Source organism: Frieseomelitta varia, unplaced genomic scaffold (genome assembly GCF_011392965.1).
Source record: "Frieseomelitta varia isolate USP_RPSP 00005682 unplaced genomic scaffold, Fvar_1.2 scaffold_253, whole genome shotgun sequence".
Taxonomy (NCBI): domain Eukaryota; kingdom Metazoa; phylum Arthropoda; class Insecta; order Hymenoptera; family Apidae; genus Frieseomelitta; species Frieseomelitta varia.
In genome coordinates, this window is record NW_025109983.1 from 98,943 (window position 1) to 115,348 (window position 16,406).

The 16,406-nt window shown below is 37.6% G+C and overlaps 1 protein-coding gene and 1 long non-coding RNA gene across 11 annotated transcripts in view; one reads left to right on the top strand and one right to left on the bottom strand.

Annotated features, from left to right (window-relative positions):
• Positions 1 to 1,744: 1,744 nt before the first annotated feature.
• On the bottom strand, positions 1,745 to 13,232 carry LOC122528594. 8 transcript variants are annotated; one of them, XR_006306610.1, is made up of 4 exons: positions 13,144 to 13,232; positions 12,121 to 12,168; positions 5,756 to 5,959; positions 2,807 to 4,608 (listed from the first exon to the last, which is right to left on the bottom strand). It is a non-coding gene; the product is annotated as an uncharacterized LOC122528594 (long non-coding RNA). The 8 variants fall into 8 exon arrangements; XR_006306608.1 differs by lacking the exon at positions 2,807 to 4,608 and adding an exon at positions 5,442 to 5,637; XR_006306614.1 differs by lacking the exons at positions 2,807 to 4,608; positions 5,756 to 5,959 and adding an exon at positions 1,745 to 2,440.
• The window catches only part of LOC122528592 (myocyte-specific enhancer factor 2), a 39,279-nt gene continuing 36,035 nt past the window's right edge, over positions 13,163 to 16,406 (top strand). Inside the window, exon 1 of one of the 3 annotated variants that reach the window (XM_043653883.1) lies at positions 13,163 to 13,222. The gene's annotated coding sequence lies outside the window, so the exon portion shown is untranslated. Of the gene's footprint in view, positions 13,223 to 14,162; positions 14,183 to 15,818; positions 15,842 to 16,406 lie in introns of those variants that run through there. The other 2 variants (XM_043653889.1, XM_043653890.1) reach the window with 2 other exon arrangements.

Below are 16,406 nucleotides of genomic sequence, written 5' to 3' on the forward strand. Positions count from 1 at the left end.
GACGCGCGTGATTATTATTCTCCAGCTCACGGTCGAAGGATCGATTTAACCCGAAGAAACTTTATCCGGCAACTTCTGCCGGGAGAATTCTGCCTGTCGCAGATTCCCTTTTTCAACCAATGAAGAAAGGCAAGAAAAAGAAGAAGAATAAAACGGCAATAAAAAAAGAAAACGAAGTAAACATCAGGTCGACTCTCCGCTTTCGGAGGATGCAATTAAGCTGCAGGATTTTTGGAATATCAGTCGAAGGGTCGAGGAGACGAACAGAAAACTTCAAAGATAGCTTCTTTCCCTTCTTTCTGATTCCATGCCTTTCTTTCCTCTCCACCCCCTTCTCCTCTTCCCAATTTCGTCTATCCATTTGTAGACTCGGTTCTCCTCCCGCTGAGTCTACGGTGCGACCTCAAGTCGTAAACCACCAACCCTGAGGGATCCCTTCCTCTCATAATCGAGAAGCATTGTGCTCGACCTGAAGTTCCACGAACGACACACGCGGGCACCGACCACGAGATGAGAGAGAAAGACAAGGGTTCCGAACTTTGGCGAGAGAGAAGGAGGAAACCGGGAGAGAAAGGTTAAGAGAAAACCCTTGGCCCTTCATCTCTCGTCTCTTCGTCAGGATACTCTCCGCTTGCCACTATTCTTGTTCATTTTTGTTCATCTTTGTTCCGATAGGTCTTCCCGGGGCGCTACGTGATCATGGAAATTCGAAACAAAGTCGAGACAACTTTTACTCATCGCCAAGAAGTCTATCGTTCGTTTACGTTGGGAATAACCTCCGATATCTCTGATAAACGCATGTGTGTTCGTAGCGGGAAGAGACGGGAAATTGAAGAATTTTCGTGAGGATCACGCGTGTGAAATGAATTTCTGATGACCAGACAAAAAAATACAAGTTAAATTTTGGTTGAAACAATACGAACCGTCGGTTTCAAAAAAAAAGAAAATAAAAATAATTCATAATTTTTGCAAGTCCCTTTTCAAGTGGATAATCTAACACCTGAATCTACATTGCACTAAAAATTCCGAGTTTATACTCCCTTGCCTGTCCACCAGAGATATAATGTACGAAATGGATTGAATGAAGTGAATGGATAAGGTACAGCTGTCAAATGATATGAAGTGAACGGAGGAGATCAGATGTTTGGACTGGAGTATCAATTACGATTAAAAAATGATTTCAGAATGTACACGTATAATAATATTTCTAATACATTTTCTCTTCAATCAACTACACATTAGAATAATTCGAACATAGAATATTCTAATATTAAAACCTACTAAGAAAGAAAAATACATTCAACAACAGAACGGAAGTAATATAAAAATTTACTTCCGACTAGATGGAAAAAGAAATATACTATTAAATCAAAAATCTGATCTGCATGCACAAATATAAAACCATCCTCTGTCACTCGACACGTCTAAAATCCACCGTGTAAATTCTGTTTCGTTGCAAAAAAAAAAAAAAAAAAAAAAAAAAAAAACGATTCACAGAGAGCAACGAGCTGAATGTATGAAAAAGGAGAAACATACGATTTTTCGCCGAGAGAAACAAACTTGACCTTGGACAAACGCCCTCTGCGCGTCAGTTCTACGCAATGCCCCCGTGTTCAATGTTTTTGCCCGAGACATTTTTTGACACGATCAATCTATTCCAAAACGTGTTCCAGTCGTCGATGACTCACCCGGTATATGTATATGTATCCACCAGATTTCTAGTAGAACGTTGGTCCGTGGATTATCGAAGGGCTGATCATCCTATGGGGAAATGTCTCTGCAGGAGGGAGAAACACGTGTCTTACAGTCGGTCTGGGCCACGTGTGAGGCGCAGGATGTTTGTATCAGCTCCCGCAACCGTTCGCCTCGCCCGCACGCGGCATCTCGATCGATCGTCCGATCGGTTAATTTCAATTAGGCCAACTTCGAATTAGGAAATGAGTCTGCGATTATACGCCGATGGTATAATTGTTACTTTCTACGGTACTCGATTTGCCGATCGTTGTTACTGTTATCATTATTCGATTCACTTGGACTTGTATGCGTAAATATAATTGTTATTCGATACGTTGGAATCACACGTGTAATTATTATTCGAAATGTAATTATTATACGTGTTGTTCCAATTACAATGTACGTGCAATCGTTGTTCGAATTACACGTACAATTCTAACTAGCAGTTACGCCATTTGCTCCAAATTTAATTCGACGTTGATCTCTCCGTGGTAACTACGGATTACTACCGACTACCGATAGTAATCCGTATCGACGTCATTGTTATCAATTTCGTCATTACTGACGCTGGTTTCGAGAGTTGCCATCATAGTCGGAAATTTCCGAGCTTCTGGCCCTGCGGATTCGAAGCTCCTCGGCTCAGGCTCCAACCATCTAAGAATCTCTGTCCCTGAACTCGATTGTGTCACCCTAACTCCTACACGTGCTGTGAAAAAATTTAGAACTTAGTACCTTTACCCGGGTATATTATTAATGAGATATGCGAGTAGCCCAGTTATTCGGTTGGTCTCACGTGATAATTGAGGTTAGACAGTTATTACGTACTATGGTTTTGTCCGTAGTTCGATTTCGAGCAGTTTGTATTTTTGTAACAAGTAGAATTTACGTTTACTAGAATGGCTAAAAGAATCAGAGGGGAATATTCAGGATTGACAAAACTTGCTAAAAAATTATGTGTGCGCCATCTGCTGGCTCTGTAGAAGAATCTCCAACAACTGGAAATATTATAAAAACTGCTACTTTTGTGCAAATACGTCCAACTGTAAAATAATTAATATCATTGTTTTGTTATTTATCACTGGAACAAAAATTATGCTGTAGGCATGTTCGACATCAGTAGAAGTAATAGATATGTATAATAGTTTCACCTACTATACCAGGTATCATCTAGGTATCTTATATGATATTTGAGGTTAGAATTATTACTACTCGACACTTGATACAGTTTCACTCGATGCTTTTATGACAGATGACAAAACAAATTACAATTTATGGCGGAGAATCTTGGCGAAGGATTGATAAAACTTGCTAAAAAATATTTACATACGCCAACAACTCTAAAAGAGTATTTATTTTATTTTTCTCTGGAAAAATGTGATTGGTTCAATGTGGACGAGCCTTGTTGGTACTTTTTGTACAAAAGCGATTCCAATTTAAAATAATTACCTCGTTGTTTCATTATTTAAAAGTGAAAATTACTATAGTGAAACATACACTGCAGAAATCCAAGTAATATCAGTGGAAATAATAGACATATACTGTTTCAACTTCAAGGTATCTCATCCGGTTGTCGTAGTAGTAAGGGTAATTTTTGTTTTGACGCGGGTATCTTGTATAAGTAACAGCTCCAGAAAAGCTTCCTCCTTGGTATATCGTTCAGGTAACCTCCTCTTTCCATTCACATCGACTAAACGTACTTCCTTCCAACGCCCCCGAACCTGTATCTACATGTGTGTGCCTGTGTGTCAGTATCCACTTATTCCCGTGAATCTTCAGCGTGGGATAGAGCGCCGCGTCTCTACATCCAAACGTGTAACTACGAAGTTACTGACGTAGGGTAGGAGACCGAGGTAGAACAAGAAAGAAGGAGGTAACTGGATGATTAGATAAATAAATACACGGAGACGGGTGGCTGGAGAGAGACATAGAGTTCGGTAGATGGAAAAAAAGAGGTAAAAGTGGACAGATAGGTGGATAGAGGGAGACGAAGAGAGAATTGGAGAGGGCGCAGAGAGGGAGACAGAGCAAAGGGAGTAAAGGGGAGAATACGGCGGGGGAGAGGGGGCAAGGAAGGCACACGTCACTTAGTCGAAGCACGTGCTCTGGTTTCTGGCGGCTGCTCCTGCTCACAGCCTCGGTCTTAGACTCAGCCCTGGCGGCTGCGTTTAATTTTAGCCACCGGAGCTTTAACATCGTCGTGTCATAGGACAAAGAATATGGCGCGTTGCACTCGCGCCAACATCTCTCCTCGGTTGGGCTCGTCGGTTTGTTCTAACCCGCGCGAACGATTCTAGCCCGACCATCTTTCCTCTCGATCTCCTCTCTCCCCTTCCTTCCTCCCTCCCTCCGTGCTGCAACGAACTGTCGTCGTTATTATCGGTTATTATCGGTTATTATTTCTCGGTGTGCTCGATCGAAACTCTCTCTCTCTCTCTTTCTCTTTCTCTCTTTTTTTTCATTTCGCTCGTTTTCTGATCGTTTTCTAAAACAATTTGCGTGTGCTTCCACGTTAGTCCCGCGACCGAGTCGAAGAAGAAGGGATCGCGGGGAGAAAAGAAAATACGTATGAGGAAAAAAGAACACGTATATAGGTGTACGTCGAGACTCGCCGATGACGCAAGTAATTTGCTGATCGATGAAGCGTATGCCGTGTGTGGTGGCCGTTTTATGAGCGATACGTAATACGCGACACGCGGCACACCCGCGGACGGCTGGCTCTCTCTCTCTCTCTCTCTCTCTCTTTTTCTTTTTCTTCCTCCATCTGTTGCTAACTCGCAGTTGCCGACGCGCTCACGGGGTCTCACAGGGCATTTTTTTCAAGGATCGTTTTCCAACACTTTTCTGACGGCGGGCCTCGCGTCCGTGTACTCGACTCTGATTGACCAACGAAGAAAGAAAGATTAATGCAAATGAGATTACCTATCGACTGTTATTCTACAGGTGAATTATTTCTACGGATAATTATTCTATAATCATAAATATATTATTGTTCTAGATAATATAATATAATTAATATAATATAATTATTGTTCTAGAATTGTAATTAATTATAAAAATTAATGTAAATGGTGAAATGAAAAGTTTCTATCGACACTAGACCAATCATGTTCAACAGATAATTATTTTATAATCATAAATAGATAATTATTATTCCTATAATAATTATGTATTTAATAATTATAAAAATTAATATAAATGGAGAAATGAAAGTATCGACACTAGACCAATCATATTCTGCAGATAATTATTATCTATAATCATAAATATATAATTATTGTTCTAGAATTGTAATTAATTATAGAAATTAATGTAAACGGTGAAATGAAAAGTTTCTATCAACACTAGACCAATCATGTTCAACAGATAATTATTTTATAATCATAGATAGATAATTATTATTCTTATAATAATTAGAAAAATTAATGTAAATGGAGAAATGAAAGTGTCGACACTAGACCAATCATATTCTGCAGATAATTGTTCTATAATCATAAATATATAATTATTATTCTATAATAATTGTCTACTCATTAATTATAACAATTAATGTAAAAGGGAGAAATGAAAGTATCCATCGACAGTACAATAACCGTATACTACAGATGATTCAAATGATAATTGAAGCAAATAGATTTATGCAGTTATATTTCTGTTCAAACAAAAATTAATAGTAATTCGTTTTGACAGAAACATCCATATCTCGAGCTTAAATCGAAATCACAGTCATATCGACGGGTTAGATTGTTATAACGATATCGTTGAAACAGTAGAATTACACGATTATTTGTGAAACTTTTATAATGACAGTTCCAATAAATAGGGCAGCTGTCATTTCGAATATCCCGCCGGAAAAGTGTTAACGCTTTCAACATTCATTTTCACCTCTATTTCACCTTCGAACTTCTGAAGATATTATATATTTATAACAATTGATTTTCTGATAAAGTTTGTCTAATTTTCGTTGAAGTTGAATGATCATCGTCTCTTTTAATTGATCAGTTTTGAACTACATAGTTTATACCTTGGATTTGAGGTTAATTTTTGCCGCTGATTAATAAAAAACTTTGAACCACTTTGGTTCAGAGTTAGAGTTTCCGTATTCTAGATTTGAAATATTCTACGTCATTGAACTGTGAGCCACGTATTTTGTGTGCATTATTTTTCTATGTCCTCATGTACGTGATATAAACCTTGAACATTCTGCTTTCATCTGGTTGATTGAAATCTAGAAAAATTTGCTAAATGTAGCTAAAAATGTATGTATAAAGTGTGTATAAAATATATAAAAATATAAAAGAAAATGAACGAAACGAAAGAAATTCGTCTTGATAATTAAAAAATAATCGTACGAGAAATTACAAGTTTTCCACTTAGGTTAGGTTCCACTTAGATTTAGGTTAAGGATTCAAAACCTGTATATAAAAATATACGTGTGAAATATATAAAAATGTAAAAGAAAAATTAATAAAACGACTTAATAATTAGAAAATAACAGTACAAGAAATTAAAGTTTGCCATTTGATTGAAATTCAACTACTTGTATTGCAACGTTTAGTTATGAATGTCAAACCGAATTAATGTACATGTTCATGAAGGTAGAAAAAGTTCTCTCGTGAAGTATCGCCGTCTCTCTCTCTCTTTCTCTCTCTTTCTCGCGTCAAGCTGCAGCCTTCAGATTGTACACGTGCGCGCACGATTCTCTTGGGGATGCTTGGGACCCTCCTGGATCGTTTAGAGTTCGAAAGTTTACAACCTGGATCGTTTTAAAGTCTAGGCGACGGGTCCATTTGTCGTGAAATCGAACGTAAAAACGTGTTTCCGAAAAAGCAGGAAAGGAAAACGAAAATTCGCCGGCAGGTTTTTGCTCGTGAATCTTCTCTTATGTAACTCCGTTGGCCTATCTTGAAATTCGATACCGTTTCACTTCTTGCACGTCGATCTAACCTCTACGCGGGTATGAATTTTCTTCTTTACCATACAGCAGGGTACGAAACTTTGAAATTTTTTTTTTTTTCTTTTTCCAATTATAAAACGACGTTTTATATATGCATCAGTTTGATTTTCGTGAATAGATGTTGACACTAGAACAGTGGTTTCCAACTTTTTTTTTTTTTTTGATAAATTCGTTCGTTTTCTTTTTCCTGGGTTTTTGCATAAAGTAAATTGCTTACAATTTAAAATTGCGTGCATTAGTGTTCTTTATCGCAGTTTCTGTTCTATTTGAAGATTACAATATCTACGTAATGTTACGTTGGTCTTGATCAGTGGTTCCCAACCTTTCCTTTGGCCATGCCCCGTTTAAGCATCTGTAAAATTTTGGTGACACATTCTCCTGTGACACGTAATTCTTATTATTCAAGAAATGAATTTTTGACGTGGAAGAAGCTTAAGAAGCTATTAATTTCAAGGTCTAAACAAGCTTTCAAAGAGCGTGACACCCGCGAAAGAAAAAAAAGTTAAATTTTTATTTAAAGAAATGCAAACAAAAAAAAAAAAAAAGAAATTCACTGTTAATAACTCATTCTCGAATTACCCTCACGTTGGGAATTACGGCCCTCTAGGAACTACCAAAGTGGTCAAAATAACTAATTTATAATTTTCGTCAGACATTTTATAGACACGAAACTGCGTGTTTTTAAAGATTTAAATAATGTTTTGTAAAATGAAAGTTTGTATACTCCGTTGTATTAAAAAGTTTTTCTATTTTTTTGACTTCAATGTCTCTGACGCTTTGAAATTTTATGCTTTAATCGTCGATAGTAACTAGCGTTACTAGCTAGTGTTACTAACTAGTGGTCAAAATGACCAATTGCTAATTTTTTTGTAGAAATTTCATAGACTCACGACTGTGGATGCGTTTCTAAACAACCTAAATGATTTTTCGTAAAAAAAAATATATATATATATAAAAATTGAAATCTATATTTCTCTTGTATTACAAACTTCTTTCCACCTCTGGTACTTTACTCTCTCTCGGTTTCCACCCTTGGTTTTACACCTTACTCGGTAGTTCTAGTGTCAAATGAACGACCATTTAATCTCACAGTCAGCAGAGAATTTGATTTTTAATTAATCAATAATTCATCCAACATCCGATTTAATTCATCGAACTTGACTTGACTCTAATCTAGGTTCTCGTAGCGTGTATAATGTTTCGGGAGGCAGGAGGAGGTTAGCTAGCTAGCATTCGGTCAGGAAGATGGCACTTACGTGTAACCACGTGGGATTGTGGAGGGGGGTTGGTGGGGCGGCGACGAAGAAGGATGAAGGGTGAAGAAGGACGAGGCAGTTGATGCAAGAACGAAGGGATGGTACACGGAGGTTTGTCGAGGTTTGTCGAAGTTTGTGGGAGTTTGCGGAGATGGAGGAGGGAACGGAAGAAACATTAAGATACACACACACACACACACATAGACAGATACAGGCGCACAGGGAAGAAAGAAGAAGGGGAGAAAGCGCAAGTGCAGGCGCGCGGGAGGCTGCAGCCAGCCGGCTGTGCCGTCAGCTGCCGACAGATTTATCGAGTGGCACGTGCCGATCCGGAGCAATGTCGTTTTATGCCTTCCTCTTTCCTACTCGCTTGCCCGACGCGAAAATTATTATCGCCTTTGTTTCACGCCGGAAACTTTCTCTCTCTCTCTCTCTCTCTCTCTCTCTCTCTCTCTCTCCAGACTTTTGCCCAGTCGTTCTAATCCTCTGTTGTCGACCAGTCTTGCTCGTCCAGTTTCCCTCATTTTCTATTATATTCGTTGCGAAACTTGAACTAGAGATTAACATCAATTCGTCTAATCTGTATATTGGTAAATATTAGGTTGGCCAAGAAGCCAACTTAATTTTTTTTTTGCTCTTTTTTTTTTTACAAGTAATACAGCAAAATGTTCCGTTTTTTAATTTTCCATTTTGAAACCGACAGCAAATCAAGAGGTCGTGCAATCTCTTTTTCTCGAACATGCTTGAACAATCAGGTATCAGATTACCAAATGAGTGTGCGGTTTAGAATGAAGTTGGTTGCATTTCAAGACACACACGTGTGTGTGTGTGTGTGTGTGTGTGTGTGTGTGTGTGTGTGTGTGTGTGTGTGTGTGTGTGTGTGTCCATCCGTTTAATTGCGAAAGAAACTCAATTATTTTTTGGCCAACCCAATGTACTATGTTTTATATCGTTTAATCGTATGTACAGGGTGTCTTGTAACTGATTCTGGTTTCGGAGTCGAAAAGAAAGAGCAGAATTTACTGATTGAAGCCTTGGTCTTTTTCCAGGAAATCGAGCTTCGATGTTCATTAAGTGCCAACATATTTGTGCAAACATATTTTCTTGAAAATGAAAAAAATTTCATTATACTACTTTTCACTTGCTTCTGCGCGTGGCGTATTCTCGTGTCGATTATCGATAAATTTTCAAATTCGATTCTCTCGGAAACGAGGGTTTCAATGAAAAAACTTCATTCTTTTTTTTCATATAGAATCATTTCTTACTCGGTTATACTACACTCAATTATATTATATTATATTATAACTATACTATATATACTTATATTATACTATATTATATTATATTATAATTATACTATATATACTTATATTATAACTACATTTTTATATTATATTATGTTATACTATACTATACTATACTATACTATACTATACTATACTATACTATACTATACTATACTATACTATACTATACTATACTNATATTATATTATATTATATTATAATTATACTATATATACTTATATTATAACTACACTTTTATATTATATTATGTTATACTATACTATACTATACTATACTATACTATACTATACTATACTATACTATATTATATTATATTATATTATAACTACACTAATATTCTATTATGTTATGTTATACTATACTATACTATACTATATTATATTATATTATATTATAACTACACTAATGTTATATTATGTTATACTACACTATATTATATTATACTATACTATATTATACTATACTATACTATATTGTTTTATTACACACGTAATTTTATCCGTTTCTAACAATTTCAATGTGTCGACGATGCGATTAGACTCGACTCGAGTCTAACGATTCTCATAACGAAGATCATGCCAGCACTATACAACGATACATGTGCGTGCCTATTGTTAGATCGATCGCAGAATTTTTTCAAACAAGAAGGAGAAACCTTCGGGTTGTAACTTTGCAAGACCGTGTTTGTTTTAGTCGCATGATCTCATCAGTGAATCAGTCGGTCTCCGAGATTTGGCTCGCTTTTTGAGCTAACACCTCTCTGACGTACGTACGTCTTTGCGTGATCCACTGTATAACAGGCCGCGAAGAGGAAGTATTCTACCTTCGGTGACGTGTAAATTGGGTAATTTGTGGCGCAAGCTTCGAAATTTTATTAGTTACAACGAACGAAGGTAGAAACTAACTTTTTTTCGTTCCCGAGTTACGTTAAAACAATTATAGAAATTTCTACAGAAAACATGTTAGAGAATTTGAGGGGATTCGTTCGAGTTTTTGTCGAACGATTTTTTTGATCGATGGCGATTGACGATCGTGATTTGTCGTGCAAACTTCGAAATTTATTAATTACAAAGAGGAAGAAGTAAGTAGTTTTACTTTCTCAAACCAAAAATTTATATATTATTATTATCATTGATATATATTATTTAATATATAATATATAGGATGGCTGAAAAGAATTTGAAAAAAATAGCTTGTTCATTTTTACTCTTTTTTATTTTCTTTTTTTGTAGGTTCCCTTGGAGATTAAAAATACATAATACTGAAAAAAACCCATTAATTAACATTTCCAAATAAAATAATAAAAAAATTTTTAAAAATGTATTTGTACACGGTGGTCACTGGGAGGCTGAATATTTTAAAACAGAAATAGCTTTCACAGACACACGTTTTTTAAATTTTTCATTATCTTATTTGGAAATATAATTAATAGATCTTTCTTTTTTTCAGTATTGCGTGTGATAATTTTCCTGCTCACAGATACGGGCTCTTCATTTTTTCCAATGGCCACCTTATATTTTCTACACAAATATCGAGATCCTTTGAAAATCCAGTCGACGAATGCTATAAATCCAGAAAGTCCATCTTTTAAGTTCCAAACAACACTCGTACATAATACGTACGTACGTATTACGGATGTACCAGTGTGTCCAAAGTTGATCCGTTGAAAGAGAGAAAAATCAATCGACACAACAGCGTGAACTTTCCAACTTTCCGAGTCTCTCCTTTTTTTTTTTTTTTTTTAAACAACGATTCATTCCTCGATCGAAGCGAGCGAGCAAGCGAGAGAGAGAGAGAGAGAGAGAGAGAGAGAGAGAGAGAGAGAGAGAGAGAGAGAGAGAGAGAGAGAGAGGATAACTGAGAGAGCGGTAACGATTTTCCGGAGAGCCGCGGTGGCGGCAGGCAGGCAGCGTGGAGAACCGTATTAAGAGTGAGACTTAAATTAATAACGATCGCTATTTTGGAGGAGCTTCGATGCTCTGTTAACCCGATTAAAGGTGAATACGGTGAACGGAGGTGATGGCATAAAGAATTCATTCGAATCTTCCAGCGTGACTGGTACTGCCTCGCTCTGATCCAATTGCCCTCGAGTAATTATGGAAACTTGGACGTTACGACGAGCTGCCGCCGCCGCTGCTGCTGCTGCTGCTGCTGCTGCTGCTGCTGCTGGTTTGCCGGTTTGATTTCGATCGGCGATGTTTTCGGCGAGGAAACCTGCGCTTCGCGAGAGACACCGAGCGAGAAAATCGGTTTCTCGTTGGAGGAAGAGACACAGGGACCGGGGGCAATTGCATTATGTCACGTCGTTCGTTCACCATGTCTCCTCTCTCTCTCTCTCCCTCTCTCTCTCTCTTTTTTTCTCTATCTCTGCCCGATTTATATCGGAGCCAGCCCCTTTGAATAAAATAACCTCAGTCACCAGGATACGTTCCAATCCTGGTTCGTCATTTTTCTGTTTCAATCATTAAACCAACCTGACCTTTTTTTTCTTCTTCTTCTTCTTCTTCATCTCCTCGCGTCGCGAATCACACAGCGACTTTCAATCATGCACACGGCGTGCATAATTCCAAAGTTTCCATCGATGGAGAGAGAAAGTTTAATGATCCTTTTGTTTTTGCGCTATTGTCGTTTCGACTTCCTTCGACAGCGGTCGGATTCACTTCACCCGAGAGATTGCGAATACGAACGATGTGCAGTTTATTAGCATTTTCCCGCGAAACGAGAATTTGCGGTGACGCAGTCTGCGTTATAGTGTAAATCAGCGATAATGTTAGGTGATGCAGATGGGAGAAATGGACGATGTGTACTATAGGGCGATACGTAATGTAAAGTGACGCATGATTCGTGCTATGGAATAATTTATACTTACATGTATGGGGAATATTTCCGAGGGAGGGAGCTTCTCGCATGGTTGAAACTGTAATTCGATACTGTCATTACTTTGGGATTTTTTTTTTTTTTTGTGTTATAAATGACAAAGCAAATGTTTATATGTATATGTATTATAAACGTTTATATATAAAGTTATAAGATTATGTGCAAACAAGACAGATTATATATAAGTTTATAAGATTTTATATATATATAATAAACGTTTATATATATAAAATTATAAGATTATATACATTATATATAAGTCATATTATAATATTATGTGTGTATCATAAACGTTTATATATAATTATAATTTATATTAAATATTAAATATTATTTATATTAAATTAAATTAAATTATATTAAATATTATTTATATTAAATTATATATTTATAGGATTATAAGATTGTAATCAAGATACGTGGAAATAAAACAGATTATATACAAGATCATAGTCATATTAATATTATAACATTATAATATAATAATATATGTGTTAATATTATAGTCATATTATAATATTATAATACAACAATATGTGTATTAATATTATAGTCATAGTATAATATTATAATATAATAATATGTGTATTACAAACGTTTATATATAAATTTATAAGATTATATATATATATATATATATAAAATAACCGTTTATTTATAAAATTATATACATTATATATAAGTCATATTAGTAAATTAAATAGGATTACCAGAATACCAGTTCCTACTGCGATTAATAGATTAGGGTAAGAAAACAGGTGTAATTGTAGCTCATCACATAGCGAAAAGACAAAGATGTAAACTGGATGTCATTCTAAGCCTAGTAGGCAAGGATTAAATAAAGTAATAATAATAATAATAATAAAAAATAATATAAGTCATAATATTATATGTGTATTATATACAAGATTATAATCAAGATATATATGCAAACAAGACAGATTATATATAAACGTTTATAAGATTATATACATGTATCTTGTCTTTTATGAATTTTTTAAAAATTCTGAAATACCTTCTTGATCTATGTTCTAGGACCGTCGTCGTGAATCCAACACCGACCCTATATCTTGGCTCCTACATGCGATAGAAACGTAAGTGATTAGACACTTTCTTTGTCACACGAAAATTAGAAAATTACTTTAGTAAGTTTTCTAAGTCATCAACTTGCCTGTTTCTCCTATCCTTTAGGTGTTAAAATTCAGTGTCTCATGCTACATAGATTAACCGTTTTTGCAAGAATCGTAGAAAGTTCGTCTTGTTTGTCTTTTTAACGAGGCCACCTTCAAAAATGCAAAAGCGTCTTCGACATCTCGATCAGAGCAGACATTTATTTATAATCCCCCCCGGATCGTTGCATTCTTTTTGACTGGACGCACAAATTTGGATGTCAATTTTAATCTACCAATTTTGCCAATAATCTCTACAGAGATCTCGCAAAAAAAAAAGAAAGGAAAAAAACGAAAAGATGCTCGTCGTCTCTGATCTACCAACTGAAATAATCTCTTAAACAAAAATCTTTCCTTTTCTTCGTCAACAAAATCACCTCCGAGATGCCAGTAACAAAAGCTACCAACTCCTTCCCCAGTCTCTTCTTCAGCTTCTACTTTTTAATTACAAAATTGACGAAACATCTTCACAGAACATCACTCGTGCTTGTTACATCATCAGTTTTTTTTTTTTTTTTTCTATCGAAACGAACCTCTCTGTCCTCTCAACAAAAAAAAAAAAAACCAATCTCGACATTCGAGATAAAGAGCAAAGATTGTTCAAATGCCGCGACTATTCTATGCACCGTCGAAAATGCCTTGGTCGTCTTGGTCGTCGTTGTCGTCTTGGTCGTGGTCGTCGTCCATGTTCGTGATCCGTAGACTCGTGTCTCAGGGTAAGGTTAGTCGATTCGACTCCGGTGCAAGCCGGTTGGACGTCCTGAGGAAAGAGCTGGTTGGTCGCGCGCACAAAGACCATCGCAGAAAAGCTATATCGATGGTATTTTGGTTTTGGCTCGGCTCGACCCGCGCAGTTCTGGGAGTGGAGTTCTAAAAACAGCAGAGGTAAGTCCTGCCTGCCTGCTTGCTTGCTTGCTTGCGTTGCGTTGCGTTGCGTTGCGTCGCGTTACCTTGTCTTGCCTTGCCTTGCCTTGCCTTGCCTTGTCTTGTCTCGTCTCGTCTCGCCTTGCCTTTGCCTCGTGGCAAATGCGTCTCGAGCCTTGCCACATTCGCATATTCGCTTCTCTTCGACACTTACTTCGTCTCTTTTCCCTCACACTTTTCGCCACCACGTCACATCTGTGCTAGATCAACGATAGGCTAGAACGACGATAGAACAATTGTAGCTGACCGGCGATCCAGCGCGTCCGTCGAAACTTTGCACCAGCTGTCTGCTGATAGAGACCTCATCCGTAGATTTCTTCCTTCGTTCTTCTGTCCTTCGTACGCGTTTTAAATGCCTTCTTCTTTATTCTTTTTTTCTTTTTTTCATTCGTTACGATTACTCCGCGCAGATAATCGCTGTTGCAAGACCCGTCGTTCTACGTACCCACGTGATTCGAATATTTTCGGTAATTATTCTGGGTTATCCGTTCGTGCTGCGTTATCCTAATTCGTCGCAATCATCTCGATGAACATCAGCTTCTCATCCGATTTCTATAACTGTACGTTTGTCTTTCCGGTCGATTCTCACACAACATTTCTCAGAGCTCTCTCTTTCTCTCTCACAGAGATTATCCTTCATTTGTGTCTCTGTACGATTCGTAGATGTTGCAAATGTACTCTTCCCCCCTCTCGTCCCCTCTCTCTCTCTCTCTCTTTCTCATGAAGCCGACGATTCGCATGCCGACGAGAGCACAGAAACGTCAACGACGCGCCCTCAAATGTACGTAACACTTCTTTTCTTTTTCTTTTTCTTTTTTTTCTTTTCTTTTCTTTTCTGTCGCGTCGAGCTGCTGGTTGGTTGATTCCCCGGTTGTTCGCGACGGCAAAACGGTTCTTTAGCGACTAGCCGACGCGATCGCCACACCGCTCTTCTTATAACTCGAGCATACTATGCCGGTTTCATTCCCAGAAGGCAACACACCCGGTGGCGAACCTTCTTTTAGGCACCCTCGCGGGTGAGGCGGCCGCCTCACCCGCATTTATTTCTTCACGCCGAAATTATTTTTGGGATCTCTTTTCACGCCGTTTGTTAATACACCGCGACTTCTATTTCTCTTTCTCTCTCTCTCTCTCTCTGTTTCTCTGCGTCTCTTCTTCTTCTTCTTCTTCTTCTCTCGGTTGCCCATCCGTTTTCGTTCGGATCCTTTCTCTTCTCGTCGTTGCTGTCTGCTCTCTTCGGTTCACCACCGAACCCAGCCCCGATCTTTCGCGCCCTGTTTCAGTTGGTCGCCAAGCAGGATCAACGAAACGTATCCTCTGTTCGACACCTCCTCTTCTCCTCGGTTCCGAACACGAGTGCCACTCGCAAACAATTTCCGATTTCTAGCAGTGGTCGCGTGCCCGTCGTCGACAAGTTGTTTCCGTTTCCGCTGCTGATACATATACGTCAACCTCGTGTGAAACAAATCTGCTAGCAGCATATCGTCGTTGGTTGAATCCAGCACCGGTAATAACAATGAGATTCATAGTTGGGTGTTCTTTTGGAGCATTGGGACTCGTACGAGCAGAGAAATAAGTTTGGAGAACTCACCATGACCATCGAGGGTGATGTTTCGACGTAAGTTCCCACCATTTTCTAAATCACACACGCCAACGTGCGCCAGCCACATTTCCGGTTCGTCGTGTTTCTTCTCGTTTTGCAAATCGTCGCGGTTAATGAGAAAAGAGCGAATCGTTCCTCCATATTTTTTTTTTTTTTTTTAGAACAAATTTCACTATTCAGCAACTGCTATTCAAAGTACTAATCAATGTGTACAACTTGTGTAATCATTTGTACAATCAGTGTGTGTAATTTTTAGGTAAAACAAACGTGTGTGTGGTTGTAAATTTTGCAAAGCGAGTCTTTTGCTGTATAGAAAATTTCGACTTTGAAAATTGTTCGTACCGACAAATTTTATCACGTTCAAGTCCACAATGTAAGTTTAAACCACGAGCGTCCAATCTTTTACATCTCCTTGGCCTCATTGGCCAATCAAAATTTGTCGAGGGCCGCACAATATTCTGTCACTTCAATGTGACCTATGTTATTCATGGAGAATATTACAAACAACTTTCAACAATAGTGAACCAATGCATTGACAAGTTTTGTTACGTTCAAATATACAATGTACGTTTAAACCACGAA